The sequence below is a fragment of the Triturus cristatus genome, chromosome 10 (genome assembly GCF_964204655.1).
Source record: "Triturus cristatus chromosome 10, aTriCri1.1, whole genome shotgun sequence".
NCBI lineage: Eukaryota > Metazoa > Chordata > Amphibia > Caudata > Salamandridae > Triturus > Triturus cristatus.
This window is the reverse complement of record NC_140593.1, coordinates 808,494,267-808,508,596: the sequence shown is the minus strand read 5'-3', so window position 1 is coordinate 808,508,596 and position 14,330 is coordinate 808,494,267. Positions and strand designations below refer to the sequence as shown.

The 14,330-nt window shown below is 43.3% G+C and overlaps 1 protein-coding gene across 3 annotated transcripts in view; it reads right to left on the bottom strand.

Annotated features, from left to right (window-relative positions):
• The window catches only part of LOC146790039 (alpha-N-acetylgalactosaminidase-like), a 154,287-nt gene extending 146,108 nt beyond the window's left edge, over window positions 1-8,179 (bottom strand). Inside the window, exons 1-2 of one of the 3 annotated variants that reach the window (XM_085628370.1) lie at window positions 8,038-8,173; window positions 5,292-5,357 (exon numbers count right to left, since the gene is read on the bottom strand). The gene's annotated coding sequence lies outside the window, so the exon portion shown is untranslated. Of the gene's footprint in view, window positions 1-5,291; window positions 5,358-8,037 lie in introns of all 3 variants that reach the window. The other 2 variants (XM_085628369.1, XM_085628371.1) reach the window with 2 other exon arrangements.
• Between the last annotated feature and the right edge of the window lie 6,151 nt (window positions 8,180-14,330).

The window sequence follows — 14,330 nt, the reverse complement described above, 5'->3', positions numbered from 1 at the left end:
TTATGTTTGCTTATTGCACGACAGGCACAATGTCATTAGTTCTGTGTACTGTTATGTAACTGTCTCACTATTTTTAATTTTGTATTTGTTTAATAATGTTTTGTGTCAAACAATTTTAATAAAATAGAGTTTTTTAAAATATCTTGTTACTAGGGTTTAAACTTTGGTGTCTTGTTCTGGTGATTGATTGAGTGTATTCTTTGTATGAGTTTGTATGAGTATTTGCACAGGTGCCAAAAAGGGGAATACTTCTTCAGACTATTGTCTCTTGGCGCTCTACCCCTTTTTGTGGAATAGAGCCCCTCTCTCTTATTTTACACTATTATTTTAGCCAACCCAAGTGAATGGCCTGCTCGATTAATTTTCCCAAGATGGGTAAACCTGTACCTTAAACTTTTGTTCAGATCGATTGCCTGTAACGGTTCAAGCCATAATGATAACATTATTAAAGATTATGAAGCACATGAGGCATAGGTCTTACAGTACGTTTGTTGTTAGCAAAACAAATCAAGTCCTCCTACAAGGCCATCTTACCTCACAAAATCATCTCTTCCTTTCAAACCTCTATCATGGTTCATAATATTAAAAAAAAAGCTGGTATAAGATCCTAAAAAGTAATTATATATCCATGTCAACATAAAGCTAGTATCACCATAATCAGTTGCTAAAAATTAAAGCAACCTATTCCACTGTGTACAGACTCTTACCTCCACTATGTATTAATGTGTAGACCAGCACCTTAGACTTCCACGCTATCGAATTCAGCATTTAATTTTCGTATCTTTAGGTTTTATTGTCGGGCCTGCGTTCTCGGCAACCTGTAACAAAATAATAAATGGCTATCTAAACTACCGATAATCAGCCGTCATCGGTACCGAAACAGAGTTGGTCCCTTTGACTAACTCTTTTTCGTGTGGAACGCTTTCATACACTGCTCGGGAGTAGCCTTGTTTGGGATAAGAATTATGATTAATTACTGAGTTCGGTACCGATGACGGCTGATTATCGGTAGTTTAGATAGCCATTTATTATTTTGTTACAGGTTGCCGAGAACACATGCCCGACAATAAAACCCAAAGATACGAAAATTAAACGCTGAATTAGATAGCGTGGAAGTCTAAGGTGCTGGTCTACACATTTATACATAGTGGAGGCAAGAGTCGGTACATAGTGGAATAGGTCGCTTTAATTTTTAGCAACTGATTATGGCGATACTAGCTTTATGTTGACATGAATATATTTTCTTTTTAGGGTCTTATACCAGCATTTGTTTTGAATATTATGAACCATGATAGAGGTTTGAAAGGAATAGATAATTTTGTGAGGTAAGATGGCCTTGGAGGAGGACTTAGTTTGTTTTGCTAACAACAAACGTACTGTAAGACCTATTCCTCATGTGCTTCATAATCTTTAATAATATTATCATTATGGCTTGAACCGTTACAGGCAATCGATCTGACAAAAGTTTAAGGTACAGGTTTACCCTTCTTGGGAAAATTAATCGAGCATGCCATTCACTTGGGTTGGCTAAAATAATAACCTTAGGGACATGGTTACATGACATCACAATGAACCGGGTGTACTTAGTAGTAAGGATGTATAGAATGTGTGACATTCAAATACGGTTAGCTACCACTTGACTTTTGGAGAAAACAATTCAGTGGAATGAAGTGTTAACACGTGCACAATCATTGAGCAATTGAATATTTTGTTACACGCTTTTGTGATGCACATTGAATAGTCCCTCTGCACGAGGTTGAAATCTGGGCTTACTTTATGATATTATGTGTGAAAATAATATGTACTCCAATTGTGGTATTTGTATTATTTCCAGCCCTGAGGAAGTCATTTGGGTTAATCCCTGTAGCGACGAAACATGTTGGGAGTGGAAGATTTATTGTGAGTGGAAGATTTATTGAGAATAAAAGGAAGAACAGAAGCCCAACTGATCATTGTTCTACTTTGATATAATGGCGTATTGTGATTTGTAATTATTTGCGTGTGCGTCAACATATGTGAATAATCTACTCAATCTCTGCTTGAGCCTTTTGGGGGATTTGGGTGTTATTCCCCGAGTTTGAAAGCACCGCAGGGTACTGTTAGTACAAGTAAGAATAGTGTGTAATATTGTTGGAGCGCTTGGTTACCCTTTACACCCAATTTGAATAATATAAAAACAACTGCTGGCTATTGTACCAATGCATGCATGCACAGGGGTACCCAAATGTAAAACAAAGACAGACCTATTACATTTTTGCCACAACCCGTTTTAAAAGTTCAAATATAATTGCAAAATATTAATAGCTGTGATATCAACAATAAAAAAAGCAAATCACAAAATGACTAAAGAAAATGTGAGCAAAATCATTTAAGGAAAAAATACAATAATGCTGGCCATTGCTGCTGTGCCAATGGAGTTAAGCTGGAGTTAAAACTTCTCAACCACATACCAACTTTTGGAGTTTGTGAAACTGGTGACAAGTGCGTTAGTGCTTCTACCAACAAGTGGGAATGGCAGCAAGCAGTAATAGTATAATTGCCCAGCGAAGACAGTCTGAGGAAGCTTCTCTGGTAGCAGGGAACAATCTTGGTAACCGTCTTGAGGAGTGAATTTATGTGCCGTGTTAGCATTTGGAAGTCACCCTGTTTCGGTAGGCAATTTTATAAGGGAAAAACTGTGACTTGGTGATCCCGCTATGAGGCTTTCATTAGACATCCTAGACGAGTTAATAACCATCAAGGCTTTCCTGAAGTGTCATTGCCGGGCATATAAGGGACAAAAATACTTGCAGGACATAACCACCAGCGAATGTATAGGGATTCACGTGGACGCAGAACAGTTTCTTTGATTGGAAGCTCAATAAGCATGACAAGTGAATTACGCCAATTTCACTATTGCGTTGGAATGGAATCACTCAAAGCAGAGTCTTTGCAGGGTGTGCATGGTGGAAGAAAATAGCAATCCACTAGGCATCTTATTAAAAAAAATTATATGTATTGAAACAGATTATTTGGATATAATGTGGCCTTCAAGAGCTTTGCTTCAAGCAGCATCCCCTTGATGAATCCCACGCTGAAGGGAAGAGAATCATAGAAAATGCATTCTCAAGGAAAGATTAATGGTTGTGGCTACTTTTACGTCTCCCAATTGACTAGACTATTGCAATGTGTGCAATGGACTTAGGAGTTCCGAAACCCATTTTTCTTCAGACCCTGGTGAAGTATCAATGTGTATGGAGGACAGGAGGGATGTATTTGAAACTTAACTCAAGGAAATAGGGGGGAAATAGTTTGTTCCAAAATGTAAATCGTCATTGTTAAGACAGTCTAGGAGCAGAGGGGATAACATTTTTAGAGCAAATGCCAATACCAAATAAGGATATGGTAAGTGAAGCTGATTTCGAACTTGAGAATCGAGGAGACGATGAATACATACAGGCCATGAGGGCCTTAGTGGAGTATCATAACACCAAAATAAGCTTGCTGGTGGAGAGACTTTTTCCTGAAATAGTAACCGAGTGAATCTGTTAAACAATATGTTTCTGTCCTGTGTACCTTAGCATCAACATCTAAATTTAAAGATCTACATGAGGAAATTAGTAAGAGTTCCATTACTTAAGAGAACGAACGATCTGAAAATCCTAGAAAAACTTCCAAGTTTGAATGAACTCCCATTGGAGAAAGATGTGCGAGTTGTGAAAACGATTGAAAATTCCACCAAATAAGTAAAAGTGGTGCCGGATGGTGCAAGTGTGGTAGTAAAGAGAAGAACACTAGATATACGAACCAGCAAGGACAAACAGAAATGTCAAGATGAAGAGCCTACAACTTCTAAAAGGATAAAATGATTTAGATGCAGTAGCATTTAGTAAACAGCTACATTCAGTGATTGGCAACAAAAAAAGAACATTTTTAGAATTTAGGAATACTGGGCATTTTTCTCAATTATACAGCTATGACAAACTAAAGATGTGAACAATGGTGAATAAAGAACAAATGTAAGTAGCTAAAAGGATGAAGTTGTGGTTATCTGTGAAAAGAATAATACCAACGTGAGCCATGTTATTGAAGGTTGTAGCCCTAAATACAATGGTCACAATATTTAATGAAGAGGTAGATATATGGGCTGAATCCTGTTCGCCTTATAAGCTCTCAAACTAATAGACTTTTAAATGATTGACAGGTGTGAAGCTAGACACTGTTGATGTGTCTCCAGTGGGTTACTGCGGAGAAGAGTGGCTTTGCTGGGAAGTTTAAATACATGCATTAAGCAAAGGCTGGCAAGCAAAAGGAAAAATAAATGTGGAGCGAAAAGAAAAACCATAGCCGGGTTGGAAAGAACAGGAATTTGGAATTGTGTTTGAATCTAATCATCCTGAACAAGTTCTTTTGACCGAAAAACATGATTTTAGTAGGTGGATGTAAATATTTCAGTCCAGATGTTCTGGAGAGGAATTTGTGATGTTTTAGAGGGTTTATGCTTAAAGTGGGTGTAACATCTTGTGTTCATAAGGTGAGAAGGGTTTCAATATTACTTAGAAATGCATTAAGAGAAGAGTTAAACGGACTGTGTAAAGAAGGCTGCAAAGACCAAATTGAAGCATCTGAATGAATTACCCTGTGGTTTTATCAAGGAACATAGATGACAAAATAATTCTGTGTATTCATTTAAGAGACCTCGGGAGCTGTAATTGGGTAAGCAAGCACCCTGAAGGTACATTATCACAAGCTCCAGTTTTAATTAAACTTTTCAGTCCCACACCAGCTTCTGAAGTTTGTGCAAACTGCAACACGCAACATTAGCTAAGAGACAGCAGTCTATTAACACACAGTAGAAGTGTACAAAAACGCACACAGAACAACAGATTACTGAAAGTACATTTGTTAGTATGTGGATTCATATAGCATATTCCTAAGTACAAAGCAACAGAGATGGCGAGTATAGAATACAGTAGGAGAAGAGTGTGGTGGGTGTGGTGTGTGCGGTGATAGAGGATGGAGACCAATCAGATTCCTAAATCATGCAGCTCACGTTTGCAAACCATGCATGAAAATGTATCTAGAGGAGATCACATTATCATGATTATTTAAACTGCTGTGTTTTTTTAATCTGTGCCAGCATACAATCCCCTTTTCCAATAGTCATGTGCAATATAAAGAAATATTTTCTGCATTTTATCCAGTTACAACATACTAAAGATTTGTGTTACCTTTTCAGGGACATTTGATGCAACTGTATCAGTTTTGAGTAAAACTCTGTATTGGAATGTACCATCTGGGAGTCTACCTACCGCTCAGGGAATACACACCTTTGGATCTGTGAGACTTAGAATGTCCAGTTATCTGAATTACCCGACCTGAAATTAAGAAAACACAAGCCCGGTAGGAGATCACCATTAGCCAAAGAAGACACAATAGGTTAATTTACAGGCATCTTCAGAGGATTAGGTGGGTGCAGAAACAGTCAAGAGGTTCAATGACGAAAATTCCAGGTGGACAACAACAGATCATGCTGATGAGCTCCAATGTGCAGTTCAGGAGGGAATCAAATATGGATCTAAATCTATCTACATAAAATGAGGTCTGGGAGTAGGAAATCTCAGAGGATTTGAGCCCCAGTCCCTGTAACGGGAGGGGGGGGGGGGAGGGAGATACAGAGGAGAGGCCAGGGAAATGCACTGAAAATCTGGTTAACCTTCATAGAGTTGACTTGGCTATTTACTTATTGAGTGATTTACACAGCATGTTCAAGGTCCATGGGCGTCAGAGCGTTTACGCTAGAAGATCCAGTGGTCATGCTTATTGTGAAGGGAAGTGCAGTGGGGCGAAAAGGCATAAAAACAAAGTGCATCACAATTAAAAAGACATATGGCTCCTTTTTGATATTTTAACAATATGCTAGGAGTTTATATAGGTCAGGACAAGAGTGTGTGGTATCTGGTATCAAGGAGGATGGTCCTGATTTTTTTTAAATGTAGGAACATACATAGGGGCACAAAGGTGTTCAGCAACAGTCGGATGAAGAAAAACAGCACGGTTTTTGTACGGGCACCATGTTCTGACCAAGTCCTAATTACGGAAGTGTGCTTGGCAACAATCCGAAATTGTACGACGACAGGGGCTCTGTGCAAAAAGCCGCTCAAGTCAGTCTGGCATCACTCTGCAGATCCCACTCAGATCAGACACGACGCATGCACGCAAACGCCGTGCTGTTTCTCTTCTTTAGCCTGTTGCCGGACACCTTTGAGCCCCTTTGTATGTTACTGCATAAAAAAATGAGGACTATCCTCCTTGATACCAGATACCGGGCACTCCTGCCCTGATGACGACCTTTCATTAAACTAGGTTGCAACGCCGTCAACAACAGACCTATATAAACTCCTAGCATATTGTTAAATTAATTTAAAAGCAGTCATGTGTCTTTGCAATTGTGATGCACTTTGTTTTTGTCTTTTCTCTCCACTGCACTTTCCTTCACTATAAGCATGACCACTGGATCTTCTATAAGAGTAAAACTTTTTGATATCGCAATTATGCAATGAACAAATTATTTGCAAAATAAATCTTCCTATATTGCATGCCTCGGTACGGTATAAAATGAAGATCTACTTTAGGTCTTCTACTACGAGGAGACCCTCTTTGCTTATTACGATGATTTAAATCCTTGTGACCTGTTTTTTTTTTATAATATAGGGAAGCCTAACAGGACACAGAAGTACAGAGAACAGTATAGCGAGAGACACGCAGAATAAGGGAAAGGGATAGAAATTATGTATATGTGAGCTAGGGGCAGAAGTAAAGTAAATTGAGAAATGTGATGTAGACAGAAGGAAAGATTAATAGAAGCAGAAAGAGGACGATGTAGGTACAGGGAGGTAGAGGAGAACCATGTTCTCATGAGTGAGTAAGAGAAAGAGAGAATGTAGAAAAAGAGGTAAATGTGAGAGAGCTATATTCAAGCAAGGTGTACACAGACAGACTTCAGCTAAAACAAAAGTGAAACATGGAGAAAACAAATGAGAACAGGTCTAGGAGAACAGGTCAGGTAAAGAAAGCGTTGAAAAGGGAAATATAGAGAGTGAGTAAAGGGCAGAAAGGGAAATGTAGTGTAGAGTGAAGGAGTCAGAGATATCTATAAAGATAGAGGTTAAGAGAGCTAGTTTAGGTGGAGGGGTCAGTTGAGGTGGAGGTGGTGAGTGGAAATGGAGAAGGAGGTTCAGAGAGATGTGTTTCTCAGAGACAGAAAACAGAGAGCAGTTAATGATAGAGAAAAAGGGGGAATATATTTAGAGAAGTGAAGTAAAGGGGGCAGATGTGGAAGGAGCGAGAGGGGAGGTGGAGTGGTGGGGTAGTGAACTAATGGTGAGGTAAGTTGAGAGAGAGAAAGAACGGTGAGGTATAGAGATAAGGTTGTGAAGGGGACATATGAGAGAGAAAAGGTTCTGTTGAGCATACTCGGCTGTCAAATTAGAAAAATAAGCTGTTTTTTTATGGGAAACGTTATTATGTCAAGACCTTCAACAATTCTATTGCTTTACCAGGGGACCCCGGGCAATTGTCCTCTTAGCCCATACCTTTAAACGTTACTGAGTCAGCCAGAAAACTCTATTTAGATCTCACGCCCTTACAAAGTATGCTTTTGGTAAACGAACACATGCCATCTGTTGTTGAAACCTTCCAGTCTCACACCGATACGCTTTTACATCTTGAGATGTACAGGGTAATTGCTTCTGTAGATTGCACGTGGGAGACCTATTTTTCACATCTTCATATGCCACACGTTACTGTTACTAGCAAACACACTTCTCTTGCAACAATCAAGCACATTTTGCAAGCACAGAAATATATTCTGAGAGCAACGAAGATTAAATAAGCCTTTCTCTGGAAAGCGGGGGTTTTACTCCTACACATGAAAAGTACAGCAGTCTGTGGGACCTAAAAACGATGCAAACTTCGAGGAAATATGGTTTTCATTACCCCGAGATAACACTCAGTAAAGTCGCTCAGTTCTACACCAGATGCCGTTTTGTTACTCACCGCCGACGTTGGATCTGCTTGTACACCGGTGCAGCGGGCTGTGTCCCCGGCACCCTCTGTTCCTTCTGGAGTCGCCAGCTGTGAACGCGGCTTGTGATTGAAATTGACCTGCCGCTCGCTTCCTGGTCACATGCCTCCGGGTCACGTGCTCGTGTTCATGTCTTCGAATCCGCTTCCTGCTTGGAGACTTCGCAGGTCTCTGTCATCTCTGGTTCTTTATTTACACTACGTACTCGCTTTTCCACCCTTCCAAGTATTAATATAGCGCATTAAGACATGCTATTAAATGACTGGCGGTAATTGGGAGGGGGTAGCTCCTGCAAGACCTGTTGCACTAGTTCAGGTAGAGTGCATGTCTCCAAATGTTCCGGGTGCAGCACGCGACATCCGCAAATCCCTGGTTTTGGCTCGAAAACTCGGGCCGCCACGTTCAGATTGTACTGTTTTCCCTGCTGTAAAGTGTTTTCACTGGAGAGTGGGGATCGCATGTTACTCCCTAGGCCCCAGGACACAAAACTCCCTGTGGGCTGTTATTGTCAATCAATCAATATTTATGAAGCGAGGCACAGCACCCGTGGGGGTATCGAGGAGCGCTGAAGATGTTTGCTGCTGCTGGTGGTTTTCATTCGAACATCCCAGGTCTTGTGCTCCATCCTGAAGTGCAGGGACAACGGGCGGTCCTGAGGTGCAGGCAGAGCTTTAAGTGTTCCGGGTCTTGCTGGTGCTTGTCGTGAAGTGGCCAGTAAACTGAACCACGCCTGGAGCCCAGGACTCTTTATTGCTTTCCCTCACGCTGGACTCAGGGTACTCTAGTCTAGCACATCATGGTTCCTAGAGGCTGTTGATTGACTACAGGGTAATGGAGTCATACCAATCATTCCCCTGACTCCCCTAGGTTGCTCTACACTAGGCCCCATCACACCATCAGCACATCTAGGTATGGACTCACCTACCCCAATAAATTCATCTTGGAGGCCTACCATCAGCTATGTTTACCATGAAGATCACCTGCCAAGTGTCCCTGCTCTTCGGGAAAAACTCCTCGGTCGGTCACATCAAGTTTCTTTCCTGGAACGTGGCAGGTTTACGTAATAAGCTCACTCTTCCAGATTGGAGTGAACTAATTGAGGAACATGACATATGCATGTTTCAGGAAACGTGGAGTGTAGAGCCACTGTACAAGACAGGGTATTGTTGCTTCTTTGAGCCAGCAATCTCAATCGTGCGTGGCCGTCCCTCTGGCGGACTTATGGTTTGGGTCAGGGCAGACCTCAACCTCAGGATCACACATAATAGTTGTTCCACGCCAGATATAATGAGACTCTCCATTAAGGGCCCAAAGAATGGCCATCCTTGGGAAGTTTTCAATGTCTATGCTCGTGGAACACCAGGGGGTGCTAAGTCTCCCACTATCACATCTCTTTCAGGCATGCTTTCTACTTGCCCTCCTGATTCTCTCCTACTTGTGGCTGGCGATCTCAACTGCTCTTTTGAACCACTTGCTATAGATGATATCCTGGGAACACACGACGAGGACACTAGATGGGGTATTCCTTTATTATCTCTTAACCCCGTAAAAAGATGGTCCCCGGTCGTGATCCAACTAAACGCCCTAGCTTTAGAATTTGGTCTAAGAGCTGCGAATGGGCGTACAGCCTCTGACCCGGGGGGTGCCAACACCTTCAACAGGGTCGCCTGTCAAAGCAGAATCGATTACATTCTGATTGACAGGAGAGGCTGGAAATTTGTTGCTGATATGATAATAACCCCCTCAACCAGCAGCGACCATAACCCTTTATCACTTAGCATGCGAGAGTTTTGGTATAGTCAAGATCAAACTCCCCCACATGGAATGCAGATGCTCACCAAGATACTCCACCCCTCTAATTGCAACAGATTCCTCAGGTGGTCTAAATTTGTCCTGTCTAACACAAAACTTGCTGCTCTGGAAAAAATCCTTGTTGATCATACTGCCAGGCTCTCCATGGCATCCAGTGATATGCCTGGTTATACCAAAACCTTCGAGGAAACTATGGACTCGATTGGTATCTTGTTTCTTGACCATAGGAAAAAAACAATACCAAAAATTAAGTCAGAAAACAAATGGTTTAACAAGGACTGCAGATTAAAAAAAAAACACCCTGATCCTCGCAATTAAATCTAATAATCCAGGTGTGGTCAGGGAAGCGAGGCAGCTCTATAGACAGGCACTTGTAACTGCAAGGAAGGATTGGGATGAGCAGCGTTGGGATGCTTTAAAATCTGCAAGCCACTCAAAAAACGGTGAGCTTTTCTGGTCCATATTGAGAAAATCTTCTATGTATTACCAGGACAAAATTGCCAACCATATTACGGACAGGGAATGGTTCGACCATTTCAGGAACCTATATGTAGGGGTGGGGCCTGAGGAGGATCACTGCACCCATTTGAGGTCCACAGTTACTCCCACTGACCAATTCTTATTCGACAAGATCGAGAAGAAAGAGGTTGAGATCGCCATCAATAAAATCGTTTCTGCAAAGGCCCCGGGACCAGATGGTATCCCGGGTGACCTATATAAAGCGAATGTTGACGGATGGGCAATGTATTTTGCAATTTTTATTAATAATCTCCTGGATGGCTCCCCGGTGCCCGAGTCTTGGAGGGGAGCAGAAGTAATTCCCATCTTCAAAAAGGGTTCAAGGGGCGACCCAGCGAATTATCGCCCAATCAGTCTTATAGACGCTGGTCAGAAATTGGTCGGCAGGGTCCTCCTGGAGAGGATCCACTCCTGGGTGGACGAAAATGGCATCATGACAAAGTTCCAGGCAGGCTTTAGGGCCTGCACTAGCACAATTGACCAAGCATTTAGGCTAGTGCTACTTTATTGGAAGGTGGTCATTATTGGCAAGGCCGCCTTATATCTGGCGTTCATTGATCTTAAGACCGCCTTTGACCTGGTTCCCCGTGATCGCCTGTGGCTGATTTTGGAGGAGCTGGGGATTCCCTCTTACATCCTGAACCTTCTCATCCGGATGCATACTAACAACTTTGCTCGCATCAGATGGGGAACTCAGGAACAAAAAACCGACAAAATTCCAGTCAATAGAGGGGTTCGCCAAGGCTGTGTGTTGGCACCTACGCTCTTCACACTCTTTGTGAATGGCGTAGTCTCTTACTTGCTCGAAATTGAAGCTGACGTCCCCACACTGGCGGGTGACAAAGTCCCCGCCCTTCTTTTTGCGGACGACACTCTTCTAATTTCAAAAACACCAGCAGGACTACAGAAGCTTCTAGATCGCTTCTTTTTGTTCTGTGAGCTGAGAGGTCTTGTCATCAACACCTCTAAAACTAAACTCCTTTACTTCAACTCTACTAGATCCTTCCGGTCCACCCTGACCCTAGATGGAAAACCACTTGAGCGTGTCAAGGAGTTTGACTACTTGGGGATCAGAGTCACTGATAGGCTCAAGTGGCAGCCCCATATTGACAAAATGGCACTCAACCATAGACGGGTAATAGGAAGCCTGGGAAAGGAATTCCGTGCCTCTACCACTAAACCTATCGCCCCAGCTTTGGATATCTACGCTGCAAAGGCGGTAGGCAGCGCCCTTTATGGCGCAGAATTATGGGGCTTCTGCTGCGTAGACACCCTAGTGACCAACGAAAACAAGTTTTTTAGAGACCTTCTATCACTCCCGAGGGGCACCCCGACTAGACCTCTATTGAGCGACCTTGGCAGGCGCTCTATTAGAGATCTAGTCACCCTCCGTCCTTTGTTACACTGGGCGCGGCTGTGGCGTACCCCTGAGCTCTCCAATTATGCCGATGGCCTCAGGGAGGTCATGAATTTACAAGGAGCTCACAAAATCGAGTGGCTGACAAACATTAAAAAGCTCTTGGTCGCAACAGGTCTCGCATTTGACCGGGTCTTGGGGACACCAATACCGAAGGATGCAATTAAAAGAGCATATTGGGCATGGGTTGATGCCCGGGACCATAGTGACCCCAATCATGGTAGGCTTACAGAGGCATTTCGTCAACACAAGCTCGTGCCTTTTTTAGAACCATACCTGGACTTCATTTCAAAGCCCAAAGACAGAACGCTTTTTATCCAGTTTAGGTTTGGGACCCTTCCCCTCCGCGAAAGTACTAGTAAGTGGAATCCCCCGCATAAGACCCTCCTGGATTGCCCAACCTGCCCAGGCGTTGCCGAAAACATTTCCCATTTTCTTTTTGTTTGCCCAGCTTATGTGTCCCCAAGAATGAAATGGCTTAGGCCCGTCTGCCTGCAGCTAGGGACAAGGGACTGTTTTGCCGCCCTGAGAATCCTTAAATCGACAACAAACACCACTATAATTTGCGGGGCGGCTAAATTTTTAGGATGGGCATGGCTGATTAGGCAGAGGTTAATTAGCTCCAGTTAATCTTTCTTTTACATCAAAGCTGCTAAGTTTAATTCATTTTTTAATTATTTATTGCGCATTAGGCAACTAGATCCTTTTTATGACATGTTTTTAAATGTATCTTTTTTATGTAATTGTGTTTTTACAGTACTGTGCTTTTATGACATTACATGTCGAAATAAAGCTTTGATTGATTGATTGATAACACTCAGTAAAGTCGCTCAGTTCTACACCAGATGCCGTTTTGTTACTCACCGCCGACATTGGATCTGCTTGTACACCGGTGCAGCGGGCTGTGTCCCCAGCACCCTCTGTTCCTTCTGGAGTCGCCAGCTGTGAACGCGGCTTGTGATTGAAATTGACCTGCCGCTCGCTTCCTGGTCACATGCCTCCGGGTCAGGTGCTCGTGTTCATGTCTTCGAATCCGCTTCCTGCTTGGAGACTTCGCAGGTCTCTGTCATCTCTGGTTCTTTATTTACACTACGTACTCGCTTTTCCACCCTTCCAAGTATTAATATAGCGCATTAAGACATGCTATTAAATGACTGGCGGTAATTGGGAGGGGGTAGCTCCTGCAAGACCTGTTGCACTAGTTCAGGTAGAGTGCATGTCTCCAAATGTTCCGGTGCAGCACGCGACATCCGCAAATCCCTGGTTTTGGCTCGAAAACTCGGGCCGCCACGTTCAGATTGTACTGTTTTCCCTGCTGTAAAGTGTTTTCACTGGAGAGTGGGGATCGCATGTTACTCCCTAGGCCCCAGGACACAAAACTCCCTGTGGGCTGTTATTGTCAATCAATCAATATTTATGAAGCGAGGCACAGCACCCGTGGGGGTATCGAGGAGCGCTGAAGATGTTTGCTGCTGCTGGTGGTTTTCATTCGAACATCCTAGGTCTTGTGCTCCATCCTGAACTGCAGGGACAACGGGCGGTCCTGAGGTGCAGGCAGAGCTTTAAGTGTTCTGGGTCTTGCTGGTGCTTGTCGTGAAGTGGCCAGTAAACTGAACCACGCCCGGAGCCCAGGACTCTTTATTGCTTTCCCTCACGCTGGACTCAGGGTACTCTAGTCTAGCACATCATGGTTACGTGCAAGGGGGTCCCAACTAGGCTCTCCCCTACATAACTGGAAGAGGTGTTCTCGCCCTTACGTCAACGACATTACATTCCTCCTTTACCAGGAAATAACAATAACCGAATAAAACTTCAACTGGACACAATACACATTGGATGCACATATAGCTCATAGGCTAATGTCAGTTGTAACATAACATTTATGGAACGTTCTTACTTTGTCGTAGAAAACTGGTACTCGCCCACAGCAACTGGCTCGGCAGTCATCTCAGGTTAGCGGATACAAAGTCTTTGTACCTCTGGGAAGGTTTCTGGTGTGACCGCAGTTTATATCGACTCTGGCCCCTTCTTAGTGAAGGTGTCGGCAAGAATAGTGACGGGTCACCGCTCCTTTCGGGTCTAGCACCTTATTCTCTGACAGGTGTCGAGGGAGGGCGTCACATATGAGTCTTCTGCTGTTGCATTTGGAGGTTCGTGACGTTCTCTACTGGCCCCTGTAGGGTGCGCTGTGACGTCACCCTGTGGCGAACCAGGCGCTGGAAACTCCTCAGCGTTGTCTTCCGGGACTTTCTTGAATTACAAGACGTTGCGGGTTACACTCTCCTGGCCTCTTCGAGTGGTTACTTTGGTGCCCTTGACTTCCACTACTATCCATGGTTCTAGTTCAAACGGTAATCGGAACTTCCCCCGGGGATGACGGTCTTGTACCAATACCCGGTCCCCCACAAAGATTGAGCATGTCTTCTCTGGAAGGCCTTCTTGTTGGTATGGGTTTTTCTGGAGTCCGATTGATTTGGTTGGTTAGGTGCATTCTCCCACACAGGGTGATGTGGGATG